Source organism: Myiozetetes cayanensis, unplaced genomic scaffold (genome assembly GCF_022539395.1).
Source record: "Myiozetetes cayanensis isolate MyiCay16 unplaced genomic scaffold, myiCay2020 scf16, whole genome shotgun sequence".
Lineage (NCBI taxonomy): Eukaryota > Metazoa > Chordata > Aves > Passeriformes > Tyrannidae > Myiozetetes > Myiozetetes cayanensis.
The window spans coordinates 13,148,105-13,167,957 of record NW_026087270.1 but is presented as its reverse complement, the minus strand read 5'-3'; positions in this window follow the sequence as shown (position 1 = coordinate 13,167,957).

Sequence of the window (19,853 nt, the reverse complement as noted above, 5' to 3'; positions counted from 1 at the left end):
CCTTGGCAGCTGCTTTTCTCCCTGGGCAAGAAGGGAAAAACAAAGGAAACAAAAAAAAATTGTTTTTTCTTTGTAAAGAAATAGCTGTTCTAATCTGACCAAAATGAGGTGTCTTTTCTTTTTTTCTCACAAAGCCAGAAATCTAAACCCTCTTCAGCTCCGTAGTCTGGACACTTCACTGATATGTGGAAGGTGGAGGGTCTGGGTTCAGCCTAGTCCTAGAGGGGGTTAAATTTGTCTCCTTGCCTGTGGCATTATTGGATGTTTTGGTCAGATACTCCATTGCTGTGTTGAAGTACCAAAGAAATTGTTATCAATTTTTGAAAAGTTGTTGATCTTAATAAATTTAAGTTCTCCTGGAAGAAAAGAAGAGAATGGAAAGTTCTGGCAGCTTTGGTGTTAAACTTCTGTCTGAGGAGGACTGAGGAGGGATAGGCAGTTGCTTTCAATATTGTATTTTTTAGCATAAAGAAATTGTTTCTGCAGTTGCCAGAGCAACCCCTTTGTATGCCTTGAGTTCGGGTGAATTAAAAAATGGTCGTTTCATTTGTGGTGATGCACACACGATATCCATCAAACCCTGGAGCTGGAACCAACAATAAATCTGCCGGACCCTGAACGTCTCAGCTCAACCGAAATGGCAGCAGGTTTCACAGTCTGGGTCGGCTCCACATTCAGTCATGGCTCTGCTGCTGTCAATCCATGCAACATGTCTGCAGTTTGATACGTTTAAAGGTTGTGACCTGAATAATACAGTGATCAGGGAACTGATTCCCTGTCAGATTTCTCCCTGTTGTCAGATGTCTCCATCCCCTGCTGGCTCCCGTCTAGGCCTGTCTTCTCCAGCACGTGGAGCAGCAGTGAGAGCTGAGAGCAGGAGTGACCAAAGCTCGGGGTTTCTTCAAAGCCATATTTAGCTTGGCAGCTTTGTTTTTTCAGCCAATCTGTCTGTTCCACTTGGGCTGAAATGCCACCCTGTTTCTCAGCATTCCTTTCAGCCATCATTCGTGTGCCAACAACCAAACATTTGGTCCAAATCACAGGACAGAGAGAGAGGCCATCGCTGATTTGAGAAACTAAGATTTTTTTTTTACTGGTAGAACCTTAAAAGTTTTAAAAGGACGTCAAGGCCCTTAAGAAAAATTCAATTTCCCTTATTGTCTGTATTTAAAAAATAGATCTAAGAACCTGACTGTGAGAAAAGTTGTGGTTTCCTGGGCTTTTTGTGTAGCTTTGAGTGCAAAGTAATTGTTTTTTGATGAACATTATTTTCATCCAGAGGTCGCTGAATTTCTTTGACCCAGCTCTGATGCATTTTTAAAGATATTGTAATTTCTCAGCAAACATTTACCTCAACCTCCCGAAATGTACAATTTGGATACATTGCAATGAGGTTAAAACTTGAGGGGATTTTTCTGGCATATCAGGTCTCAACTGGATCCACATATGAAGAATAACTTTGTAAGAAAGACATAAACATTAGTGGTTCTCAAACTTACCTCTCTGCTAGTAATACTCACAGGTTGTGTTTCAAACATTTAATGGAACTTCTTGCCTTTGGTCTCCTGTTACTTGCCAGGAAGAAGGGCTCTGCTATTCAGTCCCAGCACTGCCTGAATAGTTTGATCTTTGGCTTATTATTATTTTACTGCTTTGTGCCTTGATGCATCCCTCTGAGAAATGAGTATTAAAAGAGAAACTGTCTTGAGAGGAGCAGAGGAACTGCCTTGTGTTGAACAATTACAGAGCTTTCTCAGAGTGTTTAGATGAAAGCAATCAAATGCTACAATGCTTCCTGGCACTCCCTCCTGCTTGAAATGTAGAACTTTTTATTGGTTATTTCCATTTCAAGCTTAAAAAGTGTCGATTAAAGTAGGAAAGTAGTGTGCTGCAATTCTTAAAAATCGTCTGTATACACCTTCCTGCTCCCATCCAAAGGACATTATTCACAACAGGGTTTCAGTTCCTGATGCTGTTTTGGGGGCTTTTAAGTGAGCCTTCTCAGCTGCTGCTGCTGTCATCTGTCCTGGGGCACCTGTGGAGAGCACTGGATGCCTCACGGAAAAGGCTTTCTAAACTACTATTGCACCTGGCATGAGCCCCTCTGCTGGGCATGGCATGAATCTTTAAAGGCCCCAGGGGGGAGTGGGTGAGCAGCACATGAACAGGGAAGCTGGAGAATTGTCACATTCTCATGTAACCACCTGCTCTGAGCTGCACGACCCTCAAACCTACAGCCACTCATCCTCACTCCCTTCCACTCTGTGTCTGCTTCCACTGCTGGAATTTCTTGGCAATGTCCTTCTTCCATCAATGAGCTGCTCAGCTGCTTGGTTGCCTTTCCCACTGGATTGTTGTGGCACTTTGCTGCAGGGATGGGCTCAGATTTGATGCAGCAAATTCTGCTGTTACAGCCCAAGTGCTGCTGCTCTCTGCCCACTCTTGGGTGGCATCAATCAGCCCCAAACCCTGCTTTTAGCCCTCCTCCCCTGCCATGTCCTATCTGCTGTTTACAGGCCAGTCCTTAAGCCAGTCTGGTTATGATGTCTGTAGGAACTGTCATCCCTTCTACAAAGCTGCTCCTACAGGACTTTGGCATCACCATCTGAAGTGTCTGCCTCGGCTCTGGCCACCCCAGGCACAGGTGACAATGTCACGTTGCATTTTGGTGACATTTTACAAAAAGGCAAAGCTACAGCATCACCCAGTGACAGCAGAGGTCTCTGTGCTGCTCGTGTCGGTGTCCTCTGTGAGGATGTGGAACGCTGTGTGTGACAGGGATCCTGTTACCTGGAAACAAGAGCTGCAGGAGAGAACTGACCCTTTGAGAGCTTCGGCTGAAAGGTGATATCTGACACCCTGTTTCAGACTCTTGTTTGGTGTGTGCTGATGGTACCAGCCTGAGTGAGATGCACAGATTACTTTTGCCCCTTCCAATACTCCTGGTTGCTCAGCTACTTGCATTTTTTGTTATCTTTAAAGATGCAGCAAATTCCAATGCAGATTTTTCCATTAAATGCCACTGTAATACAGTGAAGATGAGCAAAAGCCTGTTTTTGTTTGTTTGTTTGTTGTTGTTTGTTTTTGTTTTTGGTTTTTTGTAATTGACATAGTTCTGTTAGTTTGTTAAGAACTAAAGGTTTTGTTCTACTTTGCTTAAATACTAACTCTATTTAAGGATGTTTTCAGCTCCTTCACATACTGGGATAAGATGCCCTCTGGAAAAAATGGGTTTCTTTCAAGCTCTAGTTATATCAGTACAAAATAAAGAACTGGAATTAGAGTACAGATTCTTTTAGGCTGAAGGCTGTGTTCCTTGTAGGTGAGTGCATACATCTTCCTTCTAGTTTTCTCCCACCTGAGAGTTGTGTTTTCTTTTCAGGCCATTAAAAGGAATAAGGGAGAGCAAGAGTACTTACTCTGCCAAAGGTGTCAGACAGACTGGCACCTACTTCTTGGTCGAATAGCACTTTCTGTTGGAAAAAGAAAAGGAAAAAAAAAAACAAACCAAGGGCATCAGCTGCTGTGTGAAATCAATCTTCCAATCTGTTGTAGGACAGAGCTTGCTTTGTAAAGAGGAAGAAAAGAATACTCTCATAAAAGATGCCTCATTTGTGGGTTTGCTCTTTGGCTTCAGGGTCCTTCTTGGCACTTTTCTTTCAACACTGCATCAGATACTTAATAGACTACAAAATATTAGATGCCATTAGGACTTGCAGCTGTCAGGGTAGCTGCAAAAGATGGAGTCATTGCTAAGTTAGTCATTCCCATTTTTAGGAATGATTCCAGCTTTAAACTTCTGTAGTTGTTTGCAGGGACTGTTTCTTGACTGTTGGAGGCTCATACTCATTTTGAGAGAAGAATACTTGAGTGGTGGAAGATGTGTTTTTAGCTTGCTGAAACACAAGAAATCCTCTACAGGTTGTACATTTCCATTTATTCCCCTTATTAAGCTCTGTTGAAGAACACATTATCTCCATCAACAGCAGAGGGAATCTCAAGTAATAAATTTAAGTGAAATTCAGCATTTCTGGGCTGGGTTCTTAATTTGAGTAAACTGAAGTCCTCCCAGGTGAGCTTGAGCTTCAGAGATCTGCCCATGTCCTGGACTGGGGTCCCACTAACACAGCTGCTTAAAACAATCAGGCATCTCTTTTTCTGTCTGTTGTTCTGGGGAACTTTTCTCCAGGATGAGTCTCTTTCTTCCCTGTAATCCACGAGGCTTCAGTAATAGGAGACCTTAACAGGGAAAAGTTGAGAGAATAGGGAAAGGCAAAGAGATTATTACTGTAATTTTAGTAATATATATATTAGAGGCTTAGAGAAATTAATCTTCTAATATGATAAAGAGAGAGCAGGACTCCGAAGTTAAACTCATGCTCTGAAATGTCTGATACAGGAATGTCCTTCTCTTCCAGGGGACTGGAATCCAGACTTGGGTACTTGGGGTAGATGTTTTGGGTCCCCCCATTAGAAGAGTGACTGCTCTGCTCAGGGTTTTGAAGAAAAGAGCAATAACACTGAGCTGGCTGTTGAGCCCTGGAAAATTTCCTCTGTGTGGGGGTTTGTTGTGGGATGGTTGCTCAGCTATTCCCCTGGGTAGCGCTACCTGAGTGCTGCACCTGCCTTCTGCTGCTGATCCCAACCTCCCAGGGAGCATTCCTGCAGGGTTTGGGATTGCTTGGCCTATTTCAGGAAGAGCCAGACTTAGCTGTCCACAAGCAGCCAAAAAACCCCATCCCAACTACACGTGCTTCCACGGTCAGCAGGCACCTGAAAAAATTCCTGTCTGGTGTAAGCTCCCCTGGTGCTTTTGGCATCTCTGTATAAAATTGTCTCTAGTTTGGATCTCAGCTTTGTTGGAATGCTGATCACACAGCTGGATGGGAATAGTGATGTCAGTGCTATGATTTCCCTCGTAGCTTTATCGATGTAGTAAAGCACAGTGTATCAAACATTGCAGCATCTCAGAGAATCGCTTTTTCCATCTCACTATTTATAAAACTGAGGCAGCCAGATCGCTTGTGATCCCATGGGTGATGTTTGTTTAGAATTTTACTCAGCTTCCTTCCTGGCACTTTTTAATTTACCTATCCTTGTGCTTAAACAGACCGAGCTTGATTTTTGGTTGTTCATTCCTGGAAGGAAGAAATTCTACAGGGCTTGAAATTGCATGGACAGTTCCTCTACAGGAGATGAGAACAAGAGTGCAAACATCTCACCCCTCTCCTAGTTCTGCCCAGAAGGCTTTGAATTTTTCCTTTAAATCTGCCTTGCACCACTCAGTTCACATTTTTCAAGCTCTTGTAAAAATTTCAGCCCTTCAATAATCTTTGTATTAATTTCCTAACACTGAAAATAAGTAATTACTCACATTTTTCAAAATGTGATCCAAATTAAGCAGCTAGACTGCTACTTCTTCCACTAATTATTTCAGGAAAGCTAATCTACAATGTGTATGACCTTTTCCAAATTTGGACCCATCTGGCATTTTCAAATGGAATTGAGTATTGATCTCCACACTGTTAATTTATTGTTTAATTAAAAAATCATAGTGCTGTGATGTGGTTTGATTGCACATCCTTTCCCACATCAACCAATTAACGTGGAAAGCCATCACAAAACCATCACTTTTTATTATTATTACTTTTTTTTTTATAATGGAGCTTCCCAGAAATGTGGGTCCCCTCTCACACACTAATGGTGTGGAATGTATTTCAGCATAAATGACCTGCAGGACCTGCTGCAGAAAGTAAAGTTTATATCATTTTGAGCTGACCAAGGTGCTGCCCTTCCTGCACTGGACTGAATGTGCCTGGCACTTCACTGTGCACCTCAGGCCACCAGTACCTGGTATAAAATATAGAGAAGAGGTTGTTAAACACCAGACAGGGCTGGGTTTGCTGTGCTGCCCTGGCTTATTAGGGAGAAGAAACCATATTTCTTGAATGAGGCAACACCATCAAACTTTGTACTGTCAAGTTCCCCCTTCCTGTAGGTGAGAAATATTTAAAGCAACCTGGTGTTGTTGCCAAACTCTCTATATTTTGTTATCTAAAAGGGTGCCTAAGCCAGCCCAAGTGTCATATGTTTTCTGCAGTTTTCCAACAGTCTTAAAAGACACCTCTTGGAAGTGCTTATAGATCCTTCCATGTATTTTTATGACTTTTTAATTTTAATTGTTCAAACTGAGGTCTTATTATTGGAGTGTAATGTCTTCTGCCTCCTCAACCCTTGCTTAATGCTGCATCTAAAATCTCCCAGGAATGTACATTTAAACTGGAAATCCTGGAAGGGATATTTTAGCCAAGGATATTTTTACAGTCAGATCTTTGGAATATATTAAAGTTCTTCTAAAAAGGTTCTTGCTTGACCTTCAGCACCCCTGTGTGTGAAATACCCAAAGCAGGTATCTATTAGTGTGTTCCAGGAGAAAATCTGAGAACAGGAACTCAAATTATACATTAACAACTTTAAAGCAAACATTTGCTTCTAAAAGGCTCTGGAAGGCAGGACTGGGAAAGGGGTGAGAGGGTTTTTTCCCTTCTCTTCCTACTCCTTAAAGCTTTGCATAAAGTAGTCAATATTTTTTCCTATAATTTTTTTTTCACAGTTACGAAAGCAATAACACTTCTTAGTCTCCATTTCTTTTTCAATAGTCAGTTTTGAGGCAAAAATTAAGAATATTTAAATTATATATCTATCAAGTCATTTCTAACCAGGATGAGAAGTTGCCCATGGTAGTTGGATTTATTAAAAATAGATATATTTTTCATCACCAAATAATGTAATAGAAATAATATGATCAGATCTAGCACAAAGGCATCCAGAAATAAATCACAGTGCTGTTAAAATTAATTTGGCCGAAACTTCAAACAAAAATCATTATCTGATAATAGTTTCAGCTTAGTTATTCAAGCCATCTTTGCTTTTCCAAGTCCACTCGAAAATAAATAGCTTGTCAAAACAAGACATTGCTCACAGATCATCCTTCAAGAAATTGCAGGACCAGGAGCTCCCAAATTATGGCACTTCTGAAATGAAGAACAAACTCCATCATTTCAAGGAACAGTGATTAGAAAACCTGGTATTGTCCTGATGTAGAAATGAAACCTCGAAGTTCAGATAAAGGTATGTGCAAACATTAGCACAGTTTGAATTCAGCTGGTCAGAATCCAAAAAGCAATTTATCTCTGATCTTCTTGAGAAGAGCCTGCAGTTGGGTGTTATTTAATATCTTAACTGTAATTGGAAATAAAAAAGGAGGGGAATCTGAAATAATTCCTTTCAATTGTATTACTTATGGAGATTGAACACTTAAAAAAAACAAAAAGAAAACAGCTCACTTTTGGCTCTGATTTTGATGTTCTTTCTTCCTGACACAAGTTCCTCAGTGGTGCAGAACTGTGACAAAAGTACAGTGGAAAGGATTAAAAACCTACTGGTAAACCAAAATTATGATCTGAAGCCCCATGAAATGGAGAAACGGAGTTCTTTCCCTTGGCATCTCTGGCCCTTAGATCAGGCTCTTAATTTATTATCAGCAAAAAGTTCCTAAAATTTCAGGTGCAGTGTCAAAAACAGCTTTTCTTTTAATACCTCATAAAGCTCGGAGGGTTAGAAAGCTGCAGAATGACCAGGTAAAGCAGTAAACCAAATGCTTTCTTAGCAGGTCAGAAGAAGGTCACTTGTTTTACAGTTAGAAATAAGCCCTCAATTGAGAGTGACAGCAAGACTTTTACTCCTCCAGTTCAAGGAAAGTAATGGCTGTCAGTGTAAACTGTGTTCTGAAGGGCTTTCACCACTCTGATGGCTGTGACATAAATTAAAGGGAGGGGAGAAACCAGGCAGGGAGGAAACAGCGAGAAGAGCTGGTTTTAAGAAAGATGGAAGCCCAGAAGCAGCAGCTGTGGAGGTGCCTGGAAGTGGCCAAGCTCTGTTTGTGGTTGGGTAGCAAATGTTTGGAGAAGGTAGCAAATTCCCTGCTTCCTCATGCACTTACAGGGAAAAGAATCCCATGGCAGGGATGGTTCCTGGTTTCCTTCAGCAAATATTATCCATACAAGTTGCCTGCTCCCCTAGGGACAGTTAGATCTGTTTTGGGCAGGGTCAATTGAAATAGCTGGTGTTGGGAGTGGGTTAATAAGGGCTCTGTGTCCCCAGGTGCAGGCAGAAGTGATGCTGAGCCTGTTTTCCCACTAGACATGGATGCAAAGAGCACCTGGCCACATTAATTGACACAAGCAGCACCACTGATGGGAGTGAAAGCCTGTCAGTGGAAAATATATACCACTATATAATATAGATTCCTTCAGTAGATGGCCTTAATCTGGATCTGCATCTTAGATATTATTGTAAATATTGCTTGATTTACTACACGTGGATTTGGGTGATAGAGATGTATCACAGGGTGCATTTAGAAAGCATTCAAATCATAAAGACTCATTTTTCATAACCATCTGACTATGATTAATTGTAACAATACAACTTATTAATTAAACTTGGGAAGCAGCATAATTGGAACTAGCATTCTCAATTCACTTGAATGAATTTCAGCATTTATTCTGCAGCCATTTTAATGAAATGCTGAAATCATCTGCGTATCAATCTATTCATTACCAAATGAGACAAATGCAACAATCCTAAGTATTCATGGAAATATCTTCATTAGAAAAATCATGTAATTAACCTGGAGTGTTCTCTAAATGAAGCACCTCAAATGTTACATATTTTCTTTCATAATTGCAATTCGAGAATATTAGTTTCTCATTCTCCCTGATTATATTTGAAGTAAAAATAGCATTGAGCATGATTTAAGCCTTTTGCACAAAAGAATAAACTTTAGGGAAACGCCAGCAGAAGGAGTGTTAACCTTCCCTGTTGGTTCTGGTTTATTTGCTGTTAATGACCACTATCAAAGACATTAGTTTAGCAAGAATTGACCTGGTTGTGGGTCTCACCTTTGTGCTGAAGTCTGACTGCTCATGTCGCTGTTACTTGGAAGATTTACCAGCGATAAGGACACCTCATTTCCTTCCCCCCATCCCCAAATACTCCAGCTAAAAGGTACAAATCATCCCCATTCTGAAATTTGCCAAGAAACATCACACACTGAGCCAAAGTGTATGTCAGCTGTCTGCTTTTAAGAGCCTTATTTTTAAGGAAACATCTTTTGTTTTATTTATAAAATATGAATGGTTCACACAAAACTGGAACTGCTACTCCACCTGCAGCAGTGGGGTTTGCACAGCACGTCCCTGCCTCCTTCTCCCTTCCCAGTCAGCAGTGACATGACAGCAAGTCCTCACTCTGGGAATGGTGTGAAACCTTCCTGGTGCTTTTAGACTGAAGAAATCCTAACAAGTTGGATAATTCATGGATTGCCTGGCAAAAAAAAAAAAAAAAAAAAATTTCCCAGAAATACTTGCATGGGCCCTAAAGCTCTTGCCTGATCTGGTTTTCTCCTCCTTCCAGCACGTTCTATCTCAGCAGTGTGTGCAACTCCCTCCTACTCCTCTTGTTTCCCTTCTCCTCCGGCACAAACCCCTTGGGGCAAAGGATTCTGTCCTGAGGTTTTGTTAACATGATGTGGCTTGATCCTGGCTGAGTTTCAGATACACTAGAGCACATAGAACAGCCAGCTCTGGAGGGACTTTGGGTGCGTTAAACACTGAAATACACCCCTTTTTTAAAAGGAAAATGAAGGAAGCAAGTGAAAACCTGTGCAGGAATTTGTCCTGGTTCATTATCCTTACAATTTGCAAACTGCAACGCACAATGTTCCTGACTTATTCGGAGAGCAAGGGGATAACCCTAAAAAAAAATATGCTAAATAAAGGAACTGAAAAAAAAAATCTGCACAAAACCAAGGGGAAAAAAAACCACACCAAACACCAAACCCAACAATCTGCCTGAAGATATTTTCATTAGCTACTGCAAGGAGGTGCTGACATTCCAAGGACACCTGCTCTAGGAAAAGATTATGTGAGTGGTATGTGAATCCTGTTTATTTTTACCTGGAGATGAGAGGATGAAAGGCAATGGTGCACTGGAAGGTGGAGAAACACGACAAGCACACTGTGCAAAATCCGACATCTCGGAGGCAGCCCCGGCAGTGAAGCAACACTGTTGATGTTACTGAGAGTTCCATTCATCAAAGGGTGGGTGTGGATTTGTCTGGAGATATTTGTAGGAATGCAGCACCACTTTAGATCTCCTCTGAAGAGCTCTGAGTACTTTGCAAATGGCAGTTCTGGCTCTTCCCCACCCCTGTTAATCCAGCATGATTTCATTGACTCTTCAATTAAGGGTTAGGGGATGAGTTAATATTATGATTGTCTCTAGAACTCTCCATGATTTTTACAATAAAGAATAGAGTTTAAAACATTAATCTCTGCTTTTTTATGAGGGTGCAGCCACAAGGAGTTAATAGAAGGAAAATTCTCATATGGACAGGACTTCAAAGAAATCTGTGCCCAGCTGTAAGGAGTGCCTGAATATTTCTGCTGTACCTGCTGGATGATTGGGATCTCTGTTTAAATAAAAGATTTCTTCTTTTTGATCCATCTATTTATCCTTGTTTCAATTAAAGATTCTTAGCTCATTAAATTAGAAGCTGCTCTCTAAGGGATTATTGGGACACCACAGCTTAACTTTATAACGTGAAGCAATGATAACCCACCCCCTCAAGGAAAATGACTGAAAGGCACTTCTTAAAGTGCACGTTATCATCAATCATTATCATCAACAGGTGAAATATTCATGTTCTAGTGCCTTTTTTTTTTTTTTTTTTATTTAATACAACATGTTATCTCCTTCGGTTTCTTTAAGAAACAAGATTTATGAATTCGCTGTCTCTTCTTTGTTCCTCTAATAACTTCTGATCCTATTTTCAATGATAGAGATATAGTGGCATCAATGATATTTTCTGTTAATGCTTCTGTGAAAGCAGGAAGTTGGATATGGATTAAAAACCCAGCCTGGGCTAGTGGAAGGTGTCCCTGCCAGTTGGAACAAGATGATCTTTAAGATCCCTTCCAACTCAAACCAGTCTATGATTCTGTGGTGCTTTAGAAGTGAAAAAAAGTTGCAACACAAGTTCAGCCACGTTATCAAACATCAGTGAATCTACACAAGGCAGGACAGGTAACCTGGATTTATGAAGGCTCATGAAGAAACAGTTACTGTTGATAACAAGATAAACAGTATTTTTGTGCAAACACAACAGATGAATCTACTACTCCTACTTCTCTAGACTTCGTAAACTATCTTGCCAAAATTGGTATCTGCTATTGCTCTGAGTTTTGAACGTATTTCTGAAATATTTCAGTTTCCTCGTGTTGGTAAAGTGAAGATGTCCTTAGCATAAGTCCTACATGAAGTCAGGGGAATTTTGCTTCTCATTTTGGTGGGAAAAGAGACCTGAGGACAGTGAGAATTCATAGAATTCCAGCTTTGTCACGTGTCAGTCCCGTGTAGAGCAAAGCAAGAGACCACAGAAAAGTGGGTCCTGTTCAGATATTGCCACTCCATAAAAAGCAGGACTTAAGTTGGAGTTTTCTACCAGGCCATTAAATCTAAGCCTTGTGAAATCTAAGTGTACTTACAGAATTTACTCATCATCTCAACACAAAGTTTTTGTGGAAATTGCAGAAGGTGAAGACTTCCAGGCGAAATTCCTGTTTAATGACCCTTGGGGATGCAAACAGCATCTCAAAACCCAGGGCCCTGGAGCTTTACAGGGTGACAGCTTTTCAAGCTGAGAAAGGCAGAAGCAGTTCAGAAGCTGATTTCAGCTGTTCAGAACCTGAGGAGCTGACAAAAAAATCAGGTTTTAAAGCTGCCATTCGCTTTGGGGCAGATCAGTTCCTTCCCAGAAACAGTCTCAGAGCAACCCAGTCATCTTTTTTCTCTTCATGTCCAGGGGCTGGAAGTCTGTTCCTGTACCCAAACCCAGGCAGAGACCACACAGCCTTGGTTTATCCTCTGACAGAGCAGACAGTGCTTTGTCACCTTGCTGTCTCTGAAGGGATTTCTCTGCTGCCCACAGAGAAATTGCTTTCTGAGTGGGGGGTTTATCTCCACCCCACTGCCTCTCATTTACTTTGGCTTCAGGATTTCTCCTGCACTGATTCTCCAAGGTTTTCCTGTCCCTCTCCTACCATGCTCTGCTGGCTTGGACGCTTTCCCCACTCCACGTACTGAGCCTGGGAGAAAGCTGCAAGCTGCTGATCTTCCATTGGGAAATTTGTTGTGTTTAATGGTTCTGCTGCAAAGGGGGTTGTTGGAGGCTTTTTGTCTCTTGTTTTTCCTACAAGGCCGTTGAGTTAAAATGCTGCCAGGGCAACATTTTCAAGCAGAGAGAAGCTTTTTATTTTCAGGGCTGTAGCTGGAGCATCCTGAGGAGCCTTAATCACATGCATAAAGGTTTTAGTATTTCTTTTGTATGGCATTTTATGTTGTCAACTACCGTAGTCAGAACCATTTCTGAGATTCAAGATCAGTCACAGCGTTGGGTTGAGATGAGTAACTTACATCTTTATGGAAGATGTAAAGAGACCTGAAATATAAGAAAATGGGGCATTTTATTAAATGATGCATTAATGAGGCTTTAGATTTTCAGCATAGCACCTGTTTATACTGACAGCACTGGAGTTCATGGATGTAACTTCCCATATTGAATATATGGCTTGTTCTTGCTCTTGTTACAGCCTGATTGCTCTGGTGTAAATGCATCACTGCAGGTAGATTCTTTTTTATTGTAGAACAGCCATCTGTGTTTTTAAAAACTTGATGAGGCTTTGAAAAGCAGAGCAGCATCAACTACTTACAATAGCCAATTTTGATAACTGTAGAATCAGAGCATTCAAAAATAATCTTCAGCAATAAGTAAATCTAGATTGTATGGTGCATTGGGAGGTTTTATGTGCTGATTGGCCCTGTGTGTTCTCCTTAAGCACCTTTTCCCTCCACTTGCCAAATTTAGATATTAGATAAAAGATTTTAGAATGGTGCCCTAGGCTCCACTTTGGTGGTCTTAATTATTTACTGCCTCCTTGCACACAGTCTTCCCTACTTAAGTAATTGCACTAACAAATTACAGTATTAAAATGTCTGTCTAAACAATTTGTAGGTGCAGGCTGATATTTAGATGCTTAAAGTGCTTCTCTGAAATCCACAGTTTATTGTGCATGCAAAATTACACTTGAAAAAAAGGAGTGTTTCTGAAAAATCAGGGTCATTTATGTGAATATATCCAGTGGTTGTAGCCAGAGTAATCTGCATAATTATAGAAAAGTGCTGTGCTGGAATCCACAGTAACTTCATCTGAGTCTGTGATACCTGTCAGATGGAATAAGATGTATTATAGCCTTTGCCTCTTAAAAAATATACATGTAAGTGATGCCTTGTCTTGGTCTTTCTGGGCTGAGTCAATGTTCTCTGTAGACATTAATTTTACACTGGGCACTGCTATTGTGATTCACTCTGATTGCTTCCACTTGTATGAACACTTGAGAAACTAACTTAGCTAAGAGAAATAAAAGGACTTGCCCAGGGTGACAAACACAATCAGTGACAGAAGCCAGGCAAAGAACATGGATTTTTATTTTACCCCAATTATTGCCTTGGAGAAACAGATCCCTGTACCGGGTGTGTGTTCAGGATCACGTTCAGTACTGCAGGAAGGTGTGAGCTCTATGTCAGATGTTCTGTGAAAGTGAGGGGTGGATCCTTCAGCTAACTTTGCTCCTCCTAAGGTAAGTGTTTTCTTTAAGCTGGATCTCTACAGACAAAGGGGAAGATGGTCCTGCCCAGAAGGTGATCAATCCATGCTAAGAGAGTGTATGATTTTCTCCCTGGAAGCCCCTCTGGATCTCTGGCAGTGCAGATGGCTGGTTTAGGCTCAACACCCAACTCAGATCAGTGGAGTAGATGAGTTGAGTCTCACCCTGAAGAGACAATGAATTTCTTCATACTTTTTACACATTCAGTGGTGAAAAAGAGCTCCTAGTAAGTTAATCAAACCAGTGTTGAAGGTACCAGTCAGTCCCACTGAGCTTCCAAATATTCCAGTTTCATGCCCAGTCCTGGCATCCCTTCTGAGAATGCTCAGAAGCCTCCTTGGATGTTCCACTGCAGGAAAAGCAGATCCCTCAGTGCCTCTCCTTTTTTATAAGCAAGCAAGACTCTATGAATACAGGCTCACCAGAATGTGGTGAAGAAAAGACAGTGCTGCAAGCAAGTCCTGCATTCCTGTTGGAAAGACACGGCCCTTCTGTGGCAGAGGCCTTTGCCTGCCTGTATAGTGACTGCAGCTGTGATGTAAGGCTGAAATGGAGGTGTGAATTTGTCCACCCTCAAACCAGGTCTGTTTGAAAGCCCTCAACAGCAGATACTCCCAGCACACTGAAAATGACCAGCAATAGACTTTGAAGCAACAAGAATTTGCACTTTTGGGGAAGAGGGAGGGATAACATAGCAGAAATTTTCAAGATTTTACTTCAACTGGACGTATCTTGACACAGATTTGTGAACAAATGGGGGATAGTATAGAAAAGAGATGGTAAAAATCTAGCAAGGCCTGTTTTTTCATTTGACTTAGTATTTGTAACAGTGGCATGCTTGAAAGCATTTGCATTGCATCCATCCTTAATGTTCCTGATGTTATGTGAGATAACAGATGCAGAAGGGTCTGATCAAAGCACAGCCTTGTGACTCCCATTCTGGACGCAGCAAAACATCCCAGAAAAAAAAAAAAAAAAAAGAATGTTCAGGCAGGTGTGTAGAAGAAAATTCACAGCAGATATGTGATGGCTCAGAAGAGATGATGCAGAAGTGAGATGGAAGGGGTGAAAATGGGAACTGTGGTTTTCAGCTTTCTGGTCAGGTTGGATGGCAGACACTTCTGTCTCCACTTAGTTAAGGACAACGGGGGCAGTATTTGTCCATCTCTTGCAGGTGAGAGATGCCTGTAAACAAATCAGCAGGGGAAAAGAAAGTCAGGACATGTTCCTGCATTTAGAGTAGAATATCACCAACACAGGCTGTGTGTGTTTACAGTCCTTTAGGGAAGGAGAGATGATGGACAGGTGATAGTGATCTGTGATTCTTTTTTTCCAGCAAACTCATTTTCTACTTCTATACAGCTTCTCCAAGGGTTTCTAGGTATAGAAATGGAGGAGAGATCAGTTCAGTTTCAAATTCATATATTAAGAATCTAAACTATGTTGATATTTTTAATTTCTCTGAGGAGTTTATGCTGGATATTTCCTATATGGTCTATCTCTTACAGCAGAAGTACCAACTTACCCAATAAAGTTCATAACTGTGGCACTTTGGTATTCTGGCATCATGACTTCGACAACAGATTTAATCTGTTCCACAACACTGTGGAAAAAAGAGAAAATTCAAAGAATAATGGGTTAATGAAACTAAAACTTATTACTGAGGCAATTGTTCTCGTTAAAAACTTGCTTTGTCTGTGGAAGTGACTCATGCTTCCCGAGCTTGTCACTGCTGCAGGAGCTGCAGGGCTGAGTGAAAGAAGATGACACCACCCAAGGCACTTAAATGTTGTCTTTCCAGGCTATTGAAGCTGAGAAAGATAAGACTGATCCCAAGAATAAAGTACTGAATGAAGAGCCAAGGGGCATCACTTCATTTCCCAGCCCTGATACAATTTTCTTCAACTGTCTCAGGCAAATCACATAAAGTCTGTGTCTGTTCCCCTCTCTGTAGATTTGCAATAGTACTTTTCCATCTTATTTTGGTGCTGGTTTGATTTCTGAAGATCTTAACAGCAGCAGGGCAAAGCCTACAATAGAGGAAACGTATTTTAATAAATGGCACTTCATCAGTGAGGGTCATGATGAAACATTATGGCTCTAAGGGCTTGTCTGAGGGAAGAACTGCACTTTATTCTTCAAAACTTTTAGAATATGTTGACAAGTTTGAAACCGAAAGGTGTAACTGAGCTGAAATCAAGGGAGCTCTACCAAGAATCGATTTCTTCGAATTGTTTGAGTGGTGACTGAGAGATTGGGAAATATAGTGAAATTCAGATCCCAGGCACACAGCAGAAGGACTCCTGAAATAATATTTCAGCTCCCTGAAAGTGGGTGGTGAGAGCCTCACCCGCAAGGTGGGAGCCTGAGTGAGTTGGTTGGTAATGATGTGATCTGGTGTTGGGAGGATACAACCCTTGTGGGCAGGGTAGGATTGTCCTGAGGTGGAAAAAATAGAAAACACTACACAATATTTGCTTTCTTTCTCTACCTTTTGCTTCTGTTGGAAGATTCCCAAATCGGTCGCCTTTCAGAGTGACTCCTTGGTGGGGGGAGCAGGGGAAGCAACCAATATTTCCAAATATGCCACTTTTGTTTCTGCCTCATCTTTTGAAATGTTGTCAGTGTGTTTTCTGCCTCTTCTGTGGCCTCTCCCTGTTTCCAGGCAGGGGGTTTCTGGGCAGAGAGTGAGGAGTGTGCAGGTGCCCTGCAGCAGGCAGAGTCCCTCGGACAAAACCGAGTCCAGCGAACTTCAGAGGCACTTTTAACAAGGCTACTGGAACTGCTGGGCCTGTGAAGTCAGCCAGTGTGACAGCAATTTATAAGCTGTGAATAGAACACTGTGCTGATTATATTGATTTTGAAACCTACCACCAAGGCTGCTATTCATTGACATTCTTGTTGGCAGCGTGTCGTGGAGGCTCCATCCATGTTAAAAGTGAGGTGTTTTAATACCAGACTTGTCAGATTTGTCTGCACTCAGATCCAGACAGTGCAGGCTTCAAAGGGATCATCAAGAAGATGCCCTGTGTCCTGGTAATTTTGGAATTTTCCTGATTTTGTTTTTACTGTAATCTGCATAGAATCATCTGAAATGGTTTCTCTCTGGGTCTTACCTGGGGTCTGCTGAGTGCAGCCGGTGGAGCAGCCACGGAGTCTAATCAGTCACTTTTTTTGGCAGTGAATATCCATTTTCTGACAGCTGTGGAGGCTCCAGGCTTGTTCTCTGCCCGTGGGGGGCGTTCTTAAAATGTAATGGGGACAGGACATTTGGGCTGAGTTCAGCTGCAGCACCTGGGCTGTGGCAGCACGAGTGGTGGCAGCTCACCCTGGGTTTGCAAAGTAGGGCACTGGGCAGGGCCCTGTGCTGCCCACAGCTCAAACTGCCAGCAGAGACACGAAAATCAAATGAATTCCAAAGTCTTGAGGAAAACCTTGGGGGGGGGCTGGCACTCTCCCTGGTCTCCCTGCAATAAGGAAAGTCTTTAACTTTTTTAATTGCTTCCACATTTTTTCTCCTTGATGGGGACATTTCTTCCCCAAATGACTCCAGTGGTAGTTCATTTATCATTTTTTTTTCCTTTCCCAAGCCCATGTGACTTTGTTTTCCTTAGTTTTATTTAATTGATTATAACTAATTGACTCTCAGTTTAGGGAATAGAGGTTTCTGAGCCCGGTCTTAATTTATTTTTGGTGAAGTCTTTTTCTTCCAGTCTTGAGTTACAAGGTTATTCTTTAATAAAAAGGAAATGCTGAATGGAGAATGGCTCTACCACAGAGTCAGTCCCTGGCCTTGGAAGTCACTGGAAACTCACTTTAATATTCATTAAGTCTTCTGTCTCCTGATTGCACTATGCCTTGGATACAAGCACAACTAGGTCTCCTAACCAAGCTTTTAGATTCTATCTACATAAGTATTTCTTTTCTTTTCTTTCTGCAGTGTGCATACATTGTTTGAAATCTAGGAGCAGCTCACTCCAGTGCCTCATCTCCACAGTACAATAGTTGTTTTGCTCTTTTAAAAGGGAAGGGAAACAGATTTCCTTGGCAGGGAAAATAATTTCAGTTCAATCTCCGTGCTGCAGATAATTATATTTATTTTCTTATGTAAAATACTTGGAGTTCCTCGAGAGAAAATATTGTTTATTTAGGAGATGCATTTAAAAATAAAACACTGGCTAAATAATACTGATTCATGGGGTTTCATAACGCAGCTGCTGCCTTTCCTGATTCCTTGGGAGCAACCTCTCCTCCTCTGTGGGGAATAGTCAGAGGTGGTGCTCTCTGCACACCTCCCATCCCAGGAAAATGATGTGATGACTGAGGGAATTGCTGGATGTGGTCTCCATGTCTGATCACTTCCCTTCCCCAGACAATTTCTGCTGTGTTTTCTGCCCTGGGTTTCAGAGGACAGCTCCAAGCAGTCCCTTGATTCTGATTAGATCTTGATCAAACTGCCAGCAAAATTGTTTATTTTTTGGTTATTTTGTGGTCTGTGTGTGTAAACTCAAAGGGGTGAGGGACATTTCCCAGTGGCTGTTTCCACCACTCCCTGCTGCCTGGTGATCATTGCATGGGCTTCCTCAAACTGTGCAGGAATCCTCACTATGCCACCAAAGCCAAGGGGATCTTAAAGAAAATTCTTCTTTTTTTTTGATTGAGACACTGTGCTTTACCCAAGAGCACCATCTCCTGGATGTCACAGCTCTCCATTTCTGGGAGCTGAGCTAAATTCTGCTTGAAGGGGAAGGTTGCTGTGGAGAAATTAAAGCTTGTAAACCTGTTCCTGGTGGGCAACTCGCTGTCATTTTGTGTTTAACAAACACCAAAGCTCTCTCTGAGCTGTTTTCACTTGCTTTTGCAGTCATGGCCTTCTGACTTGGCCACTAGTGGCAGAGCTGGGGATGGTCTTCACAATTCCTCACATTTCTTGGCTGCCTTTGGACACTTCTCTGCACTGGTCCTGCTGTTCATTGTATTCTTACAGTGACTTCCCAATTTGGGGCTCTTATTTTGTTGCTCTGGCTTAATTTCATTCTTGGGGGCAGATTTCTGGCTGGTGAAATCTCTGTACCATGACCAAGAGGCAATTCTCTCTGAAGCACTCTGAACACCTGAAGAAGAAATTCTATTAAGGACCTCATTTTGGTGCAATATGAGATTACACCATTGACTTGGAGAGATCTGTGGATGGAATTGATGCTTGTTCAGGTCAAGAGAAACCTTATGCAAAGCCCATTTTTAAAACTGAATGCATATAAATATGGTTGCCAGAAGAATCTGTTTTGAATCAACGCTCTCTTCTGCCTCTGTCACAGCTAAACCAGTTGGAAATACAGTGAAACCTTTAAATGTGAAGAGGGCCCAAATAACAATCAGGCTGAGATAAAATTTAAATTCATTTCAGTTCACAAAGGTACTCTTTTTGCAGACACTAATTGAAATGGTTTTTTCTATTGTTCCGTAACCACCTGAAAGATAAAGTCACAACTGGAAAGAAGTTCATCACAACTTGGACGTGACATCATCACTTGGCTGGTGTCTTGGACAGACAAGGTCTGTCAAACACACCCTGGCCATGTGCTCTGGCTAAAACAATAAACCCAACAAACCACTGCAGTGAAATGTGCAGGATGGAGATACTTTGCAGTGTTTTGCTATTTCATGAGTCATTTAAACCAGGGGAGATTTTACTTACTAGGAGAAACTTTGGAATTGCAAGGGTGGTTAAGCATGGAAGAGATTTCCTTGGGGCTGGTGAAGTCTTTATCCTTGGAGGCTTTCAAGAACAGATTAGAGAAACGTCTGTCAAGAATAGTTTGTGTAGCTGAGCCTGCCTCGGGCAGAAGATAGACTGAGTGACCTTTGAGGTTCTCTTCCAGCCCTGTTTTGATGATTAATCCTCTGAGGGAGTGCAGATACTCTGTGCTACACTTGATCTGAGCTGGGATGTAGCACATTGGTTGTTAGTGCAAAACAAACACCCTGGCTGAACATCACTCATAAATTTTGCTTCAAGTGCCTGTAGTGCAGAATGGGAAGCTGTTTTTATTTGTCTGAATGGAAAAG